Below are 18,469 nucleotides of genomic sequence, written 5' to 3' on the forward strand. Positions count from 1 at the left end.
ACGGCGGTGGGGTGTAAAAGGAGGTGAGTCCAATTGATTTTACTGTTCATAATGTACTTATAAGGATCCTCCATTGCTCAGGCGGCAGCGTGCCGGCCTCTCACAGCTAGGTTCTGTGGTTCAAATCCCGGTCACTCCATGTGACATTCGTGCTGGACAAAACGGAGGCGGGACAGGTTTTTCTCCGGTTCCTCCGGTTTTCCGTCGTCATTCATTCCAGCAACACTGTCCAAGATTTCATTTAATTTGTCATTCATCGATCATTGCACCAGAGGAGTGCTTCGGCAGCTGGCATAATTCCTATTGTCGCCGCTAGATGGGGCTTTATTCATTCCATTCCTGACCCTATCGAATGACTGGAAACAGGCTGTAGATTTTCGATGTACTTATTCTAATCATAAACGGATCATTTTTAATCTTTCTTGGGTTCGTTTTCAAGAGCCATCTTTTCCTTTGGAGAACCTTCTTAGATTACAGTAGATTCTCCTGGCATATAAATAAAAATTTAAACACATTTGAAATAAACGATAGGAATGAGATTGACCTCTATTGTTCACCTCTATAATAAGGTCAATAATGCACGGAAGTATGTCATTCGTATCGCCACAAATCCCGCACACTTGCCTATGCGCGACAATGGTGTGCTGGTCACATTGTCAAGAATGGCAGCAGATGTAGTTTACCACCAAGTAGCGGTCTTGCATCTTGCTGTGGGGTCGGGAACATCTAATAATAATAATAATAATAATAATAATAATGTTCTGGACCATCGTCAAATGTGCGGTCCGTGTTGGAAACGGGTCCTGGACGGGTAATGACTAAGAATACAGTCCGGCCGCGGGTTCAGTATCGCCAAGGCACTCAAGACGACACCACGCTGGATCTCCTCAAGGATTTTATCCATATTAAAAATACTTATAGGAAAAGATGGTAAAGATTTAGGGACCCAACTGACCGGGTGGAATACCTGGACCTAGCCCAGGAAGTACAAAATCGATTGCTGGAAAGAAAGATTGAAAAATGGGAGGAAACTTGCCGTAATCTTTTAGAAAACGAGACAGATCGCGAATTTTGGTGTATTCTCTCAGAAAACAGGTCAGATCGTGAATTTCGGAGGATTATATATAAAACAATAAGCATTCAATTCTAAATTTCAGTATAATACCGTAGCGAAGCACGGGTATCTTGCTAGTCCAGCATAAATAGAGATTTATCCCCCTGATGTTAAATACAGATTTTCACTAAATTCTGTTTAGTCATTTTCTCAGGATGTGTGTAAGTACAGACATGATGGAAAATATATTTCCTACTTATTGTCTGGCTTGTTAGCTGAATGTCAACATTGAAGCCCTTAATTCAGAGGGCTCTGGGCTCGATTCCCGGCAGGTTGGGGATTTTAATCATGTTTGGTTAATTCCTATGACTTGTGTGTTTGTTCTAACACATTCCTCTTCATATATATTCATGTAACACACCACATTACAAATGACCACAGAAACATGCATTAGTGAATACATTCACTGTAAAACAGGGCCAAATCCATTTGTGCGGCATCTTATTCTTGACATTGCCAATACACAAATAACCAAGTTTTTAGAATTCTGATCAAAGTACAGATAAAACTTTATTTTATTTATATAGAAGTTTCTCTCTCACCTTCTATACTAAAATTGAGATTTGTAAATTGCTTCAATTTCGAGATGTTCTTCAAAGTTCAGATGGGAATTGAACTTGTAAATTTAAATTTCTTTGAAGTTACTGTAATTAGTCTATTTTAAAAATGATTCAAAAGTTTCAGTATTCTCTTCACTCTTTAAACCAAAATAAATAAGAAGTATTGTAATAGTATTGAATGGCTGCAAGAATATTAACTTTTATTTAATATTAATTAATCTTATACAATTGAACATGACTTTTTATCGTTTTTCAGTAATTTTGTCTCGGAAATCTATACTGATGACAACCCTATAAGAAAGCTACAGTTTCAAACCTCTATAAAAATCTTAGTTGAAAAATTAAGACTAAACTTAAGGCACAAGTGATGATTGGTCGCTGATGAATGCTGACGGTCTAGTCCAAAGGTGGGCTCAATTTGGCACAATGAGCAGCATTCCAGATAAAGGAGCAGGGTATGCACTCTGACAGAAGGTACAGCCTAGCGGCTGCTTGCATGGCTCTTGGTTACAACTAGTGAAGGGGTGCGTATCTAAACAGATTTAAACTTTTTTTTGCTAGTGGCTTTACGTCGCACAGACACAGATAGGTCTTATGGTGATGATGGGATAGGAAAGGCCTAGGAGTTGGAAGAAAGCGGCCGTGGCCTTAATTAAGGTACGCCCTAGCATTTGCCTGGTGTGAAAATGGGAAACCACGGAAAACCATCTTCAGGGCTGCTGGCAGTGGGATTCGAACCCACTATCTCCCGGATGCAAGCTCACAGCCACACGTTCCTAACCGCACGGCCAACTTGCCCGGAATTTAAACTTTTAACAATTTTATTGTGCCTAGTTCTGTTCAGTGCACTAAATTTTGTTGAGGAAACAAAATAAGTTATTTTGTGTACAAACACCATGTGCTAAGTAAATATATTTAATTATTAATTTCAATCAGTTATAGGTGGTTACTTCGACAGTGATAACTAAATACTCCTTTGACTACTACCTGTACACACAGAAATACTCTAGGTCAACATAAAGGCTTTTTTAGGAATACAGCATAAACAATGAACGACGAACAAACTGTATGAGTATATTGTGTAAACATAATATACTCAGCCAGGTACATTGCTGTGGCTTTGCTTGCACCTTAACTCTGCATATCGCCATCTAGTATTTAGACCACAAACTGTTAGAAGTCAGCTGTTCTCGGCTCTTCCTGCGCTCATGCCATTAACCCGAGGAGAGGAGCTCTTTCATTGTCATTGTCAAAAGTGACAGGTACTGAATTTTGAAATTTGATCCATTCTTAGAACTGTTATCTCCAACAAAATATTTCTTTGCTCAGAACTAACCACTGTAAATTAACATTTTATGTCAATTTCTGTGCCAAAATATATGCATTCTAATATTGCTCCTAAAATTATTATAGCTTGTAAGTGCTGTATGTCTGTATGGTAGGGGTTTGAACCAGTCATATTCCTCATTGAACTCGTGGCAGGTACCGGAATTAACAATTCCCACCTTGAATGTTTGAAGCGCTTCTTATTAAAAGTTTTTTTTAAATAATCTCCAAATAAAACTTCCTAGAACGTTCAAATCTAACTTTGTTGGGTATTGAGAGGAACAAGAGTTGAGCAAGAGAGGTCAGATAGTAAATGTGAATAGAGTATGATGAAAGTCCAAGAACAGCATAATGCCTATAAATGAGAAGATTGAAGAATGAGGAATGACAAAGTGTAGAAGAACTAGACAACACTGATAACCAGTGATTGGAATTATAAGATGGATCCTGATATTTTTAGAGACAAACACAGTATCCAAACGTGGATAGCTCTCTCAAAAGGTTTTTTAGAACCTGTCCCTATCCACATTGTTTGCCATGTGGTATGTACTGCTTGGCTGAACTGAGCTCTCAACTACAGAAATATAGCTTAAACTAATTATGTAGACAGATTGTAGACATGATGCAGGCTTTTGGGCTTATGCTGTGTCAAGAGAACAAGGTGAAACATTTACAGGCCGTGAAAGCATCAATATTAACATGTAGACAGATGAATCCTCCTACGAGCAGAAATTAAAACTGTCTAGTGCCTAACAATAATCCCAATAATTGATTGCATTTTATTCTTCTAATGGAGAACAAGAATGAAAGTAGGTCTTTCTCAAACAATGTACAAGGTATGGTATGTAGACAAGAGGAAAGGAGAAAAGTTGTGGAAGACAGGTGGGCTAATGTTTCAAGTGGAAGGAAATTGAGGGCTAAGCGATCTAGTCAGGGGGAGAGGTATTGTGAGGAATCTGTATGAACTAAGGTTGAAAGAATCCGAACTTCCAATACTTAATGTTTTTATAGCTAGTTCATGAATACACACATTATTATTAAATATCCAAAGCAGTTTGGAACCCTATTTTACATAGTATACCAGGGTTGTAGTTAAAATACATATTCACTTTTACAATGAAAATGAATTCATGTATCTAATCGATGGAAAATGGAGTGGATGAAGTTAATAAAATATTTGTAACTGCACGGCTTCTTAAACAAATGGTACAGGGGTTTTGATAATGCAATGTTGCAATAATTCAAATGAGAGTTCACGTCATGCCTTCTTCTTTCAAATGCAGCACATTCAAATAGTAGGTGGTCCACGGTTTGTGAGGATCCACAAGCACACACGTAGCCATCAGGACGATTGATTCTGAATCGATGAAAATAATAACCAAATTTGCCGTGACCAGTCAAAAATTGAGTGATTTCAAAGCTTGGCACCAACACGTTACTTTGCAGGCGGTTGAAAACATCAGGGAAGAATATTTCTCTGGTGACTTGGCCTCTAGTGGACGAAGTCCAAATGTTGTTCCATTGATGGATTACGTGCTTCTTTATGATTTTTTTAGCATAGCTAGGTGACGTTTTGTCATAAGAAATTTCCAAATTAGATGCAGCCGCTGCTTTCGCCAGAAGATCAGCTTTCTCATTTCCAAACATTCCACAATGGCCGTGAATCCAGTCAAAACAGATGTGCAGACTTTGTTGACTTGTGGTTCTAAAGCTACAGCTATTGGATTCAGATTATATTTATTATTTATCGCATTCAGCGCAGCTTGCAAATCACTTAATAACTGACATTTCTTATTGTTAGATTTGCACCATTCGATCGCAGACTTAATCGCCCACAGTTCAGCCTGGAAAATAGAGCATGTGGAAGAGAGTTCGTACTGGGATGAGAACACCTCAGAATCGTTTTCATGAACAACGAAGGCACATCCAACTCTGTCCTGTTTATCTGTGCTTGATATGTGAGATCCATCTGTGTAAATAAAGCAGTCATGGGTAATTGAACAATTTTCATAAATAAAGTTTTTGAAGAGACTTGGGTAATCAGCCTGTAGAAAATGTCAAGGTTGCTCTAGAGTGGTATTCAGAATGGGCATAGGTGACACTTCGTTTTTCTTCAAAAAAGTGAGTTCAGCTTTTGCTATCGCTGTCAGAAATAGTGGCTCAATGCCTGCAATAAGAAGAGCTGCATCAGTAGAGGTGGTGCGGTAAGCACGGTAAATACGAAGGGCAAATCCTCTCTGAATTTGCATCAATTTATGCTGAGCCCATTTCTTCTCAAGTGTAATTCGAAAAGAAGAAACACACTACAATATCAGAGGTACAAACGCTGTATCATAAATAATTCTTAGTACCTATGAATTTAGTCCCCAAGAAGGTCTGCAGGCAATAGCTAAACCTTGCATAAACTTACTGCCTTTCTGTTGTAGTTTGTTGAAATGGGCCCTGAAGGTTAACTTCTTGTCAAGTACAACTCCTAGATAAAGAATATGATTTTCCATAGTGATATTTTGTCCATTCATTTTAATTTTAGGCTTTCTTAGTTTCCTTCTCCTTGTAACAAGCATGGTCTTCGTTTTCTGGGGATTAAATTGTAATTTATTATCACAACCCCATGTAAAAAAAATGTCAAGAGACAAATTTGCTCTTACTCTCAGATCCTGCACATTATCTGCTTTAATTAAAAGAAGGGCGTCATCAGCGTAGGCCATAACTTTACAACCAACCGGAAGACGTAAAGTTAGGTCATCGTATAAAATGTTCCAAAAACCAGGACTACAACTAGATCCTTGTGGGCAACCCCTTTTCAGGATCTATGAAGAAACTGCTGATCCGACTTGAAGTTTAACTTTCCGATTTTGGAAATAAGATTGTATTAATTTATATAAATTTTTGGGACAGAGCTTTTTTTTCAATTGAGTTAGAACTTTTGGCCACCAGGCATTATCGAATGCACTGGAGATATCCAGTGATGTTAGGATAGCTACTTCTTGCATGGAGAAAACGGTCTCAGCCCATTCTACTACACTAAGAACAGCATCTTCTGTCGATTTTTGTGGAGTAAATCCGTACTGGCATTGACTTAAATGATTGTTGCTATATAAGTGGTACATGACCCGATCGATTATTAACTTCTCAAAAATCTTCCCCAGAACTGGAAGGAGGCAAATAGGTCTGAAAGATTTGGCAGTAAACATTCTTGAAATAATGCCTTTAGGGATTATTTTAACAATTGCAATTTTCCAAGATGTAGGGAAGAAGCTGAACACCAAGCACTTATTAAAAAGGGTGACAAACAGGGAAGGAAAATACAAGTGGATATTTTTTATAATGTTTGCTGATAGTCCATCCCAGCCTGGTGCTTTCTTGTCATTTTGTGAGAGTATTATTCGTTCAACTTCTTAGCGGGTGAAAAGCACATCATCTGCAGTATTAGGAGGGAGAGAGCAAAATAATCTAATGGCCTTTTGCGTTTCTGTATCGTCATCTTCTTCGGAGAAGAAAGAGTTGATAAGAACATCAGCAGTGTCGGAGAATGATTTTGTAAAACCGGTGTCTGATTCAATTGAGCAAATAGTATTATTCAAGTTTTCAGGTTTTCTTGTTAATTTGTAAACAACTCCCCAAGGATTACATTTCGTATGCAGTGAGCAGAATTCTTTCCATTTTTCTGATTTCCTTCTTATTATCAAATTCTTGTACTCTTCCTTAACTACCAGATATATTTCTTCGTATCGCTGTCGGAGAAGAGGACAACGACTTCGTTTGTAACGTCTGTGACAAGCAAGAACGCGTTTACTCATGACTGTTAGCTCTTCGTTCCACCAGAAATTTTTAGGAGGTTTCTGAGAGATTTTTGCTAGATTTGCTTCAGAAATTTTTATTATGGCATGAGTTATTTCGTCTGTAGCTTTTTCTAGTTTTTCCGCGGTATTTCAGAATTCTATTTCTTTTGATATTCTAAGTAAACTTGTTTTAGCACCCTGTTGAAAGTGAGCCCATTTGATGTTTTTGGTCTTGTATTTTCTGGTTAAATAATGAGAGGCGTTCACTACAGGTGAACTGGCCGTAGACTTCATACTTATGATTATCCAGCTTAAAGTCTTAACAACTAAATTAAAAGGTTAGTACATGTTTCGTTCCTAAAGTATGGAACACATTCAGTTAAAAAATGCATATATGAAAATTAGCACTTACAATTAAAAACACTGATGGTAAGAATGAGGTTGGAAATGTTTATATGTTATGCTAAAACACACAAAATATGTTGGTGCTCAGGTCCATGAGAAAATCTACATCCATTACTTAGACGTGTCTGTACAAAGTGATCTTTTTTCAAAAAGTAAGTTGGAGCTATTACTGTTGTAACTTTATATAAAATCTTTTCATAACATGACATTGATGGACTTAAAATTTGAAGAATTTTTTTTTTTTTACGAGGACCTGGGAAACTCCTTGAGAAACAATAGCTGAAGTTAGGTCCTGTGTAAACTTCAACTTTGGTTTCTCAAGAGTTTCCCCAGTCCTCGTAAAAAAAAAACTTAAAAATTTCCTCAAATTTTAAGTCCACCAGTGACAGTTTCAAGTTATAAGGAAACAATAGTAATAGTTCCAGCTTACTTTTTGAAGAAAGATCATTTTGTACAAACAAGTCTTACTCATGCATGTATATTTTCTCATGGACATGAATATAGACATATTTTGTGTGTTTTAGCAATACATAAAAATTTCTAACCTTCTAACCTCATTTTTAACATCACTGTTTTTAATTATAAGTGCTAATTTTTGCATTTGCAATTTTTAGCTGAAGATTTTCCATACTTTCAGAACAAAACATGTACTAACCTTTTAATTAAGTAGTTAGACTTACAGCTGAATTATGTTTGTAATTTCATGGACTAGGTATAAAAACATTAAGTCAGCCCTGAAAATGGTTTTCCGTGGTTTCCCATTTTCACACCAGGCAAATGCTGGGGCTGTACCTTACTTAAGGCCACGGCCGCTTTCTTCCCACTCCTAGCCCTATCCTGTCCCCCCGTCGCCATAAGACCTATCTGTGTCGGTGCAATGTAAAAAAAAAAAAAACCAACAACAACAACATTAAGTATTGGAAGGTGGGTTTCTTCTTTCAACCTTAGTTGAGTTAATGCCAATATGGGATCAAAACAATGACAACAGGCGAGTTGGGGGCGCAGCTGTGAGCTCACATCCGGGAGATAGTGTGGGTTCAATCCCCACTGTCGGCAGCCCTTAAGATGGTTTTCCGTTGTTCCCTATTTTCACACCAGGCAAATGCTGGGGCTGTACCTTAATTAAGGCCACGGCCGCTTCCTTCCCATTCCTAAGCCTTTCCTGTCCCATCGTCGCCATAAGACATATCTGTGTCGGTGCAACATAAAGCAAATAGCAACATACATACATTACCATTATAGACTGTTGTGCCTTTCAGCGTTCAGTCTGCAAGCCACTGAGAATTTACTAAACGGCGCCACAATCCTCTATTTGCAACTAGTGTTGTGGCCTCATTTAGTTCCATACCTCTTATCTTTAAATCGTTAGAAACCGAGTCGAACCATCGTTGTCTTGGTCTACCTCTACTTCTCTTACCCTCCATAGCAGAGTCCATTATTCTCCTAGGTAACCTATCCTCCTCCATTCGTCTCATATGACCCCACCACCGAAGCCGGTTTATGCGTACAGCTTCATCCATAGAGTTCATTCCTAAATTAGCCCTTATCTCCTCATTCCGAGTACCCTCCTGCCATTGTTCCCACCTGTTTGTACCAGCAATCATTCTTGCTACTTTCATGTCTGTTACTTCTAACTTATGAATAAGATATCCTGAGTCCGCCCAGCTTTCACTCCCCTAAAGCAATGTTGGTCTGAAAACAGACCGATGTAAAGATAGTTTCGTCTGGGAGCTGACTTCCTTCTTACAGAATACTGCTGATCGCAACTGCGAGCTCACTGCATTAGCTTTACTACACCTTGATTCAATCTCGCTTACTATATTACCATCCTGGGAGAACACACAACCTAAATACTTGAAATTATCGACCTGTTCTAGCTTTGTATCACCAATCTGACATTCAATTCTGTTGAATTTCTTATCTACTGACATCAATTTAGTCTTCGAGAGGCTAATTTTCATACCATACTCATTGCACCTATTTTCAAGTTCCAAGATATTAGACAGCAGGCTTTCGGCACAGTCTGCCATTAAGACCAAGTCGTCAGCATAGGCCAAACTGCTTACTACATTTCCACCTAACTGAATCCCTCCCTGCCATTTTATACCTTTCAGCAGATGATCCATGTAAACTATGAACAGCAAAGGTGAAAGATTACAGCCTTTTCTAACCCCTGTAAGTACCCTGAACCAAGAACTCATTCTACCATCAATTCTCACTGAAACCCAATTGTCAACATAAATGCCTTTGATTAATTTTAATAATCTACCTTTAATTCCATAGTCCCCCAGTATAGTGAACATCTTTTCCCTCAGTACCCTGTCATATGCTTTCTCTAGATCTACGAAACATAAACACAACTGCCTATTCCTCTCATAGCATTTTTCAATTACCTGGCGCATACTGAAAATCTGATCCTGACAGCCTCTCTGTGGTCTGAAACCACACTGGTTTTCATCCAACTTCCTCTCAACGATTGATCGCACCCTCCCTTCCAAGATGCCAGTGAATACTTTGCCTGGTATACTAGTCAATGAGATACCTCGATAATTGTTGCAATCCTTCCTGTTTCCTTGCTTATAGATAGGTGCAATTACTGCTTTTGTCCACTCTGAAGGTACCTTACCAACACTCCATGCTAATTTTACTACTCTATGAAGCCATTTCATCCCTGCCTTCCCACTATACTTCACCATTTCAGGTCTAATTTCATCTATTCCTGCTGCCTTATGACAATAGAGTTTTCTTACCATCCTACCACTTCCTCAAGCATAATGTCACCAACATCATTTTCCTCCTCCCTATGAGCTTGGCTGTTTCCAACACTACCAGGATGATTTCCTTTTACATTGAGAAGATGTTCAAAATATTCCCTCCACCTCTCCAGTGATTCCCTGGGATCTATTACGAGTTCACCTGAATTACTCAAAACACTGTTCATTTCCTTTTTCCCCTCCCTTCCTAAGATTCTTTATTACTGTCCAGAAAGGTTTCCCTGCTGCTTGACCTAGCCTTTCCAGGTTATTACCAAAATCTTCCCATGACTTCTTTTTGGAATCAACAACTATTTGTTTTGCTCTGTTTCTTTCATCTACGTACAAATCCCTGTCTGCCTCGGCCCTTGTTTGGAGACATTTAAGCAATAGCAAAAAAAATAAATAAATTATAAGTTGAATGTGTATGAGTCACTGCTGGTAGAAATGCAGAGAGAAGGGAACAAGCAAGTGTTACAGAAGAGGGGACGAGTAAGAGGAAAGACAACATTGAGTAGAGGATAGGAAGGAGGAGGTGGAATAAGCTCACGAGAAGGAGGAAAGGGTGGGGGTAGAAAGTTCTGCAGCCATTAGGAAAGATAAGGGAGACCAGAAAGGAATGGGATGGGATATGGAGGTGGGTGAGGTTGAGGTTCAGGTCATGGCGGACTCTATTGTAAGGCATGTGGGAAAAGAGTGTAGAGGAAAGTGAACCATGGTAGAGTATTACACAGGAATTAAGTAGATATTCAAAAATTGATCTTGAGAAGAACTTTCATGAAAGTTCCACCTCTTCAATACTTAATATCTACTAATCAATAATTTAAAAAGTCATGCCTAAACTAGAACATGCTTCGGCCTTCTTGTGGTCATCATATTTTAATTACATGGCAATGACACATTAAAAACAGGATATACAAATTAAAATGTTTCTTGTACAAGTTACAAGTAGATACATCACTCTGTAGAACGGTATAGTTGTTAGTTTGTTTGAAATGTTCTCAGATTAAAACTTCGTCAAAAATTCACTGAAGAGACACACATATATAATGAACAGATTCTAGCCTGACTGACAGTTGAAAGGTACTAAAAGATGTAATCTGTGCGATCTTGCGTTCTTATAAAATATAAAGTATTTTTTTCATTGATGTCAATACAGAACCTGATATTTAAAAGTAGAAATTTATAAATTAGCTCTTGTTGAAATTGGGTCTAAAAAAGAAAAGAGAAAACAGGAGATGAAAAACAAACTAAAATTAATTGACAGACTCGTGTTCCGTCAACAAGCCGTCGATGTTGACACTATTAAGTAAAGTGATCGTCTAAATGAGTGCGAACTTGTGTTTGCCTTAAGCTATTGCTGACAAGGGGAACCGACAATGAAGGAGAAGTGGAGGCGGTTGGAGGGAATGACGTTGCTTGTGTAGATCGTGTTGTAGGGAATTTGTTAGTTTGTAGATGGGAGCTGATTTTTATTATTTGTTAAATAATACGTTGTTTTTGTCATTTCAGGTCATGGCGGACTCTATTGTAAGGCATGTGGGAAAAGAGTGTAGATCTAGATGTACTGTATGTATTAGTTTTCAAGGATGTTAAGGAATTTTCCCTTTTAAGCTATTTGGATAGTATCCATTTCTTGACTGTTATGGAGTAATGGAATTTTTAGAAAAACCTCCCCGGAGAACCTATTTTGAATTGGAAATCTCGCCGTAGGAATTTTTATCATTTAATACGCCTAGGTGTGTGGTTTCCCTCGTACTAGTAAGTGACTGAGATACTCATCGAACTTTATATTTCTTATTGTGGACTCTAGGCAATCTCATTGGATTCTTGCATACTAGTATTGTGTGGACTGTTTCATTTCCCTTCTGATAAGTGCTGCGATCTTCCGCTAGCTACCCAAATAAGTCGCCCCTCCCCCACTGCTCTTCAACCAATGGGAGCGCAGCCACATCCTGGAGGAGTGAGCCTCGCCATTTTTAGTGAGGACACAATGCGAGTGGAAGTCATGACGTGCGGTTGTGTTTGTTGGACTCTCAAGGTGTTGGCTTCATATTGGAGTATAGATCCTGGATGAGGGTCTTGAAATACGGGTTTTAAACTCGTCTTGTTCTTTTCTTCTGCATTGTCCTACTAGAAAAATGTTTTTGAGTTAATTGTGACCTGGGAAACCGAACTCATATGTAAGTATTTGAGGATCTGACTCATCATGGCTGAGTGTCTGGTTCACCCAAGTAAGTGACTTCAGCATTTGCCAGTTTATATCCTGTGATTATGGAACTACAAGAAAATTTGTGTGATAAGTGTCTTGAAATTAACTCTCTTCACGTGGAGCTTGTGAAAGTAATAATTTTATTTTAAAAAGGTAATACCGAAGGTCGTGTGATTACTTCAAGAAAATACCCAATTGATAGACATGTAAATGCTATGAAATGGAGAATATCTTAATTTTTCTAGCAATCATTTTTCACCCGTTAAAGAACTTAAATTGATCATGTAAATTCTAAATGTTTTTCATACACAGTGGTTCAAGCTATGTGAGGTTCTGCAGAGGCATATAATTCTAGGACCTTTTGGTTATTTGTTCTTTAAATCCATCCTTCCTCTATTTTCTAGTATTTTATGCTTTGGGTGGATTGATTTTCTGTTGATTATCTTATGTTTCTGACCTTTGTTGTGGCCTTGGCTCATGATTTGTCATTTGCTGGCGTGTGTATTCATTGCTATGGAAACAGTTGTTTTTTGTGTGTAATGGTAGCCTGGTTGGTTGTGCGACCTACATTTATTTATGAATTTTGGTTTCTGGCGAAACACTTCCCTGCTCCTTTCAAAGTCTCAGTTTCTGTTTCTTCCCTGTTTTCGTTTGTAATTTCAATTTTTGAAATTATTTGAGCCCTCGTGATTTATTTTATTTATTAACTGGGCTAGAATTCTATGCTCCTGTGAAGCCTCACCTTGTCAATAATTTTCACTGGTTTTTTCCAAGGTTTAAAAACTTTTATTTTAATCTATTTAAATAAGTTTAGTAAGGGGCCCATATTATTTCTTGTAATGGACTTAGTGTTTTCAATCCGTGTAATTTTCTGTTATTAAGTTAATATTTTCAATCCGTACTATTTCTTCAATCTGTGTTATTTTCTGTTACTTATTATTTTCTTAGATGGGACGATGTTCATTTTGGGTTTCATAATTAAGTTTTTCGTTCTTCAATTAAAATTTTATTTGATTGAAACATGAGTTTTCTTTCGTTATCTGAGTGGTTCAATGCCGAAGCAAGCAATCTTTCTCCTTTTCTTCTGGGTGTTTTTGAAATGGGCCTTGATTGGTAAGTACCTGTTGGGTGTTAGAGAGAGAGAGATTTATTAAAGAAATAAATCATCCGTCCTCCAATGAGGGTGACCATTTGGATCCGGAATACAATTTCAATTTCAATGGAGTTTAAAAATATCAAGAAATGAACATTTAATCGTTGAAGCTGTTATATTCTTTTTTTCCCCCAGGGTTAGTGGGGGAGAAATGTCAATCACATTCTCAGGTACAGATGGAAGTGAATGATTTGCAGTGTGTCCCATTTTTCTTGTCCTTGTGATTGATACAAGTTAGAACAGACTTCAATCAACTTAACAAAATAGTGAAGAGGAGATTTCAACATGACAAACGAGCATTTATCAATAATCTTGCAACACAAGCAGAGACGGTAGCACAAAACAATGTTAGCAGGACCCTTTACCACATTACCAAGAGATTAACAGGAAAGTTTTCTATATCTGACAATAGAACAGCCCAGGAAGGAGTGAATCAACAAGTAGGACACTAGACCGAAGTGAAGTGGATACAGGTAGTGAAGAGGTGACGGGAAGGGAAAGGAGTCAGGGTAGTGACTTAACCTCCCCAAATAGGAATAATGCAGAAATAAACCTGGAGAGAAAGCAGGCGTTAAATAAGGCGAGATCCTTAAGTTTAAAAGATCTATGGGGTGGGAAAAAAGGCTCTGGCACGGAAAAGGGGAAGGATGGGGGTGAGAAGAAAGAGAGGGATGGGGTGGAGCCAAAAGGAAGAATCACGAGAAGTAAGGGGGGAAGTGGTGAAATGCAGAAGTATAGGGAGGGAGGGGGAGGAAATAAATAACTAGATATGGTGATAGGGATGCTGAATATTGAGGGGTTGATGGGGAAATTAGGGAATAAGGAAATTGTGGATTTAGTGAAAGATTTTGAGATTATTGCTCTAGTACAGACGTGGTTAGGGAAGGGGGTTGAAATTACATGGGACGGTTATAGAGTAGTTAACGTGTTAAGGAAAAAAATAGGGAAGAGGGGCCGAAACCCAGGGGGCATAGTAGTTTTAATAAGAAATGAGATAGCTGAATGAGTGGAGACGTTACAGACTAGGGTAGAAGGGGTAGTGTGGTTGAGAGTAAAAATGGGGAAGGGGGCAGCGGAAGCAATTTGTCTGGCACTGCTTTATAACCATCCGAGCGATTCAGTGTATGCAAATAAACATTTTTTTGACGAACTGATTGAAGAAATAAACACAATTAAAGGAATGTATGTAGAAGATGGGATGATTTTATTGGGGGATTGGAATGCGAGAGTGAGCAATAGAGTACCGGTATACGGGAAAGAAGTAAAAGTAGACGAGATACTGCAAAGGAAGAGTAAGGATAATGTTGTAAATAGTTATGGAGAAAGGTTATTAGAGTTATGTGCTCTAGAACATTTATTTATTTTAAATGGGTGGATGAAGGGGGATAGTGTGGGTGATTTGACGTATATTACAACAAATGGAGGGTGTGTGGTGGACATAGGAATAAGCTCAGAGATAGCGTTAAGGAGAATAATAAGTTTTGAGGTGTTAGAATATGGGTTGACAGAACATATGCCTATCAAAATAAAATTGAGAACTTTGGTTGCTGATGAGAAGGGAAAGATGGAGGAAAGTAATGAGAGGTATAGGAATGGAGGATGGAAGTATGTATGGGATGATAATACTAAAGAGAAATTAAGGCGGCATTTGAAAGAGGAGGGAGATATATTAAGGGTAGGAATTGAAAGGGCGGTAGAAGGGAATGATATGGATAACGTGTTAAAATTAATTGAACTCCCTGTGTGGAGGGTGGGGAAGAAAGTGAGGAGAAGGGTAGAGGGGAAAAAAGAATAAAATGAATGGATGGTTTGATGAAGACTGTAGGAGAAAACGTGAGGTTGTAATGAGAGCCCTAGCGGAGTTTAGGAAAGAGGGTATGCAAGAAAAAAGGAAGGAATATTGTAAATTGAGAAGGGAATATAAAGAGGTATTGAATGAGAAGAAAAGAGGATGGAAGGAGGCGGAAGCTGAAAAAATAAATATATATTGTAGAGAGAAGAAATTTGAGAGGATTTGGGAGTCAATAAACAAGATCAGAAGAACGAAACCGGAGGGGAAGGGGGATAAAATAGGAGAAAACGAGTGGGTTAGGCATTTTAAAAGGCTTTTAGAAGGGGAGAGGAAATTGGGTAGAGAAATAGACAAGTCACAAATTGGAAGGGAACTGGAAGTAGGCATTACAATATTGGATGGGGAGATAACAAGGCAGGAGGTAATTACAGTATTAAAAAATGCTAGACCCAAGGCCGCAGGAGGTGTGAATGGTATTTCCAATAGTGTATGGAAAGAGGTAGGGGCAAATGAACCGATGTTGAGAGGGATTGTGAAATTCTTTAATAGGTTGCTGGAAACGGGGAAATTTCCTAGAGAATGGAGGATGGGGGTATTATGCCCTATTTATAAAAATAAAGGAGCTAGTAGTGATCCAAACAACTATAGAGGAATTACACTCCTAGACTCGCTGTCAAAGGTGTACACAGGGGTTTTGGCGAATAGGATAACAAATTGGGCGGAACAGTACGGTAGGATATCTGAGTTCCAAAATGGATTTAGGAAAGGATGTAATACAGTTGATAATGTTTGGATTCTGGACACTTTGATTACAAAGTATGTGAGGATAGCAGGGCGTAAATTATTTATAGCAGCGATTGACTTAGAAAAAGCCTTTGATACGGTCAGTAGGGAGGCGCTATTTTTGAGATTAGGAGAGGTTGGAATGTCGAAAAAAATGAGGGTGGCAATTGAAACTATTTATGAGGAAGTGTTTGTGATGATTAAATTGCAGGATGGAAGGTTGAGTAAGTGTTTTGAATCGAAAAGCGGGCTGATACAGGGATGTAAGCTATCCCCGATATTATTTATATTATTTATAAATAATATTTTAGAGGGTCATGGTGGAGACGCATGGCATTGCCCTTGGGTAGGGAAAATGGAGGTGCCGGGGTTGCTATTCGCGGATGACCTATTGATTTTGGCTTTGACGGAAAATGGCTTGCAAAAAGGGTTGGACAAGGTAGTTGAATATACTAGGAAATGGTCTCTCAGAGTAAATGTAAGAAAGACTCAGATATTGGTGTGTAGGAAAAGGGGTGGGAGAAAGAATAAGGAAGTTTGGAGGCTGGAGCAGGAAGAAATTAAACCAGGGGGAAAAATGGAGTACCTAGGTGGAATTAGTAAGAATGCTTCTTGGAAAAATCAGTTTAAGAAGGCAAAACTTAAAGGAAGAGGAGCGCTTGCGGTAGTAGGGGTATTAGAAAAGAAATTTCCAGAAGTTAAATACAAAATTCAGAAAACGGTGTTTAAATCACTGGTAATGGGCAAAATGCTATTTGGGGTTGAAGTATGGGGAATGGAGGAAGACAGGAGTGAACTAAACCAGGTGGTGGCGAAATTTAGCAAGATCATGATGGACCTACCGAATTGTACAGCCAATGCCGGGGCCAGATTAGTCTGTAAAGAATCGATAGAGGTTGAAATAGCTAAGAGGGTGTTCAAGTACTGGATTAGATTGGAGGAAGGGAAGGGTGGGGCGTTAGTACAAGAAACGTTTAATTTTCAGAAAGGTATGACGAATGAAGGTTACTGGGTGAATAAGTGCAAAAAATGGTTACAAAAGATTGGATTGGGGGTATATGGAGAGGTCTGGGGGGATGGTAGGAATAAATGGGTATGGGAAAGGATAAAGGGAAGACTACTAGATATTGAAAGACAGAGCTTAATAGGGGAATGTAGAGAGAGTCTCTTTATCAGTATTAAATAAATTGGTGGAAGTAATAAACCCGAAAACGGAGTTTGAGGGTAGAAGGGATAAGAGAGGTTTGTATTGGTGGTTATTGGGTGTTCCGAGGAATAGGGGATGGGTAGGTAGTGAGAATAGGGATAGATGTGTGTTATGTGGAGAGAAGTGGGAGGACCTGCATATTTTTAATCAATGCCGACCTTTGGCGGAGATAAAGATCAAACTACTAAGTAAGAAGGAGCTGCATATGGTAGGGGAAAGCTATAAGATAACATCTTGGTTATGTAGAGAGTGGGAGAAAGGAACGAATATAACGAAATTCTTAAATGTGGCCAGAGCTATATTTATAAAGAAATTGAGGGAGTAATAGGGGTTGTGCAGATAATGTGGTTCGTGCTGAGGGAGAAAGGGGGAAGGCATTCTGCTCAGAGGAATGGATATCCGCCCTGAGCAAATGCGGGAAGGGTATCATGGTAATCATGATATCAGAAGAGGGGGCTGTAGTGTTAGGGGAAAGGGGGAGAGCACCTTGCCCTGTGGAAAGGTGATCCGCCTGGGGCAAAGGGAAAGCCTGAGAAAATTAGGTAAGCGTTGAGAAAAGGGGAGGTTGAGTAGGTTTGAGGGTAGTGTAAAGCTTAGTAAAAAAAAAAAAGCGAGTTGACTGAGTGAACTAATGGACTTGGAATGGAGTACTGTCTGTTGGTGTGTAAATGAGGAGTGAAAAAAAAAAAAAAAGGATTGTTTGTGAGGAGGAAGTATAAAGAAGGTATATGTGATAGAATTGAGATAGATTAAGTGGGAATGTAGTTAAGGAAAAAATGTTGGCAGTATGGAAATTATGAAAGTAGGTTAAAAAAAAAAAAAATCGTGTAGATGCCTTGATGAAGGGTATAAAATTGAGGGATTCTTGATGTTTATGTATTAAGTTTAATGTGTAATAGTAATTTAGATAGATTAAGGGGGACAGTAGTTAAGGAGAAAATGTTGGAAGTATAAAAATTAAGTCTAACAGTTTGAGGCAAGTGTGGTGTTATAGATTGTGAAGACTGAGTGAACTGATGGACTTGGAATGGAAACTGTCTGTTTGTGTGTAAGTGAAAAAAAAAAAAAAAAAAAAAAAAAATTGTTGATGTTTAAGTCTTAAGTTCAAGAAGGTGAGATGTAGTGGGCGGGAATAGTGCGAGAGAGGAGAAGGTGGCGTATTAAGGGAAGAGGGAGGGGTTGGGGCTTGACCCAACCCAAAGAAGCTAGGCTTTAGCATGTCTGCACGGCAAGAAAAGAAAAAGAAGAGGGAAGGTAGTGAGCTGACAATGAACAGAGAAGGTGTGACGTATATAGCGGAAGTGTGTGACAAGCCATGTGATGGGTCTGGTTTCCGCCAAGCTGGCTTGGCACACATGGTAGGTAAGGAATACATTGTCAGC

At 38.6% G+C, this 18,469-nt stretch overlaps 1 protein-coding gene across 1 annotated transcript in view; it reads left to right on the plus strand.

Moving 5' to 3' along the window:
• Nucleotides 1-13,090, plus strand: part of Zip102B (Zinc/iron regulated transporter-related protein 102B) — a 166,972-nt gene extending 153,882 nt beyond the window's left edge. The window contains exon 8 of the transcript XR_010858473.2: nucleotides 11,453-13,090. The gene's annotated coding sequence lies outside the window, so the exon portion shown is untranslated. The remainder of the gene's footprint in view (nucleotides 1-11,452) is intronic.
• The last annotated feature ends 5,379 nt before the right edge of the window (nucleotides 13,091-18,469 follow it).

This window comes from Anabrus simplex, chromosome 1 (assembly GCF_040414725.1).
Source record: "Anabrus simplex isolate iqAnaSimp1 chromosome 1, ASM4041472v1, whole genome shotgun sequence".
Taxonomy (NCBI): Eukaryota; Metazoa; Arthropoda; class Insecta; order Orthoptera; family Tettigoniidae; genus Anabrus; species Anabrus simplex.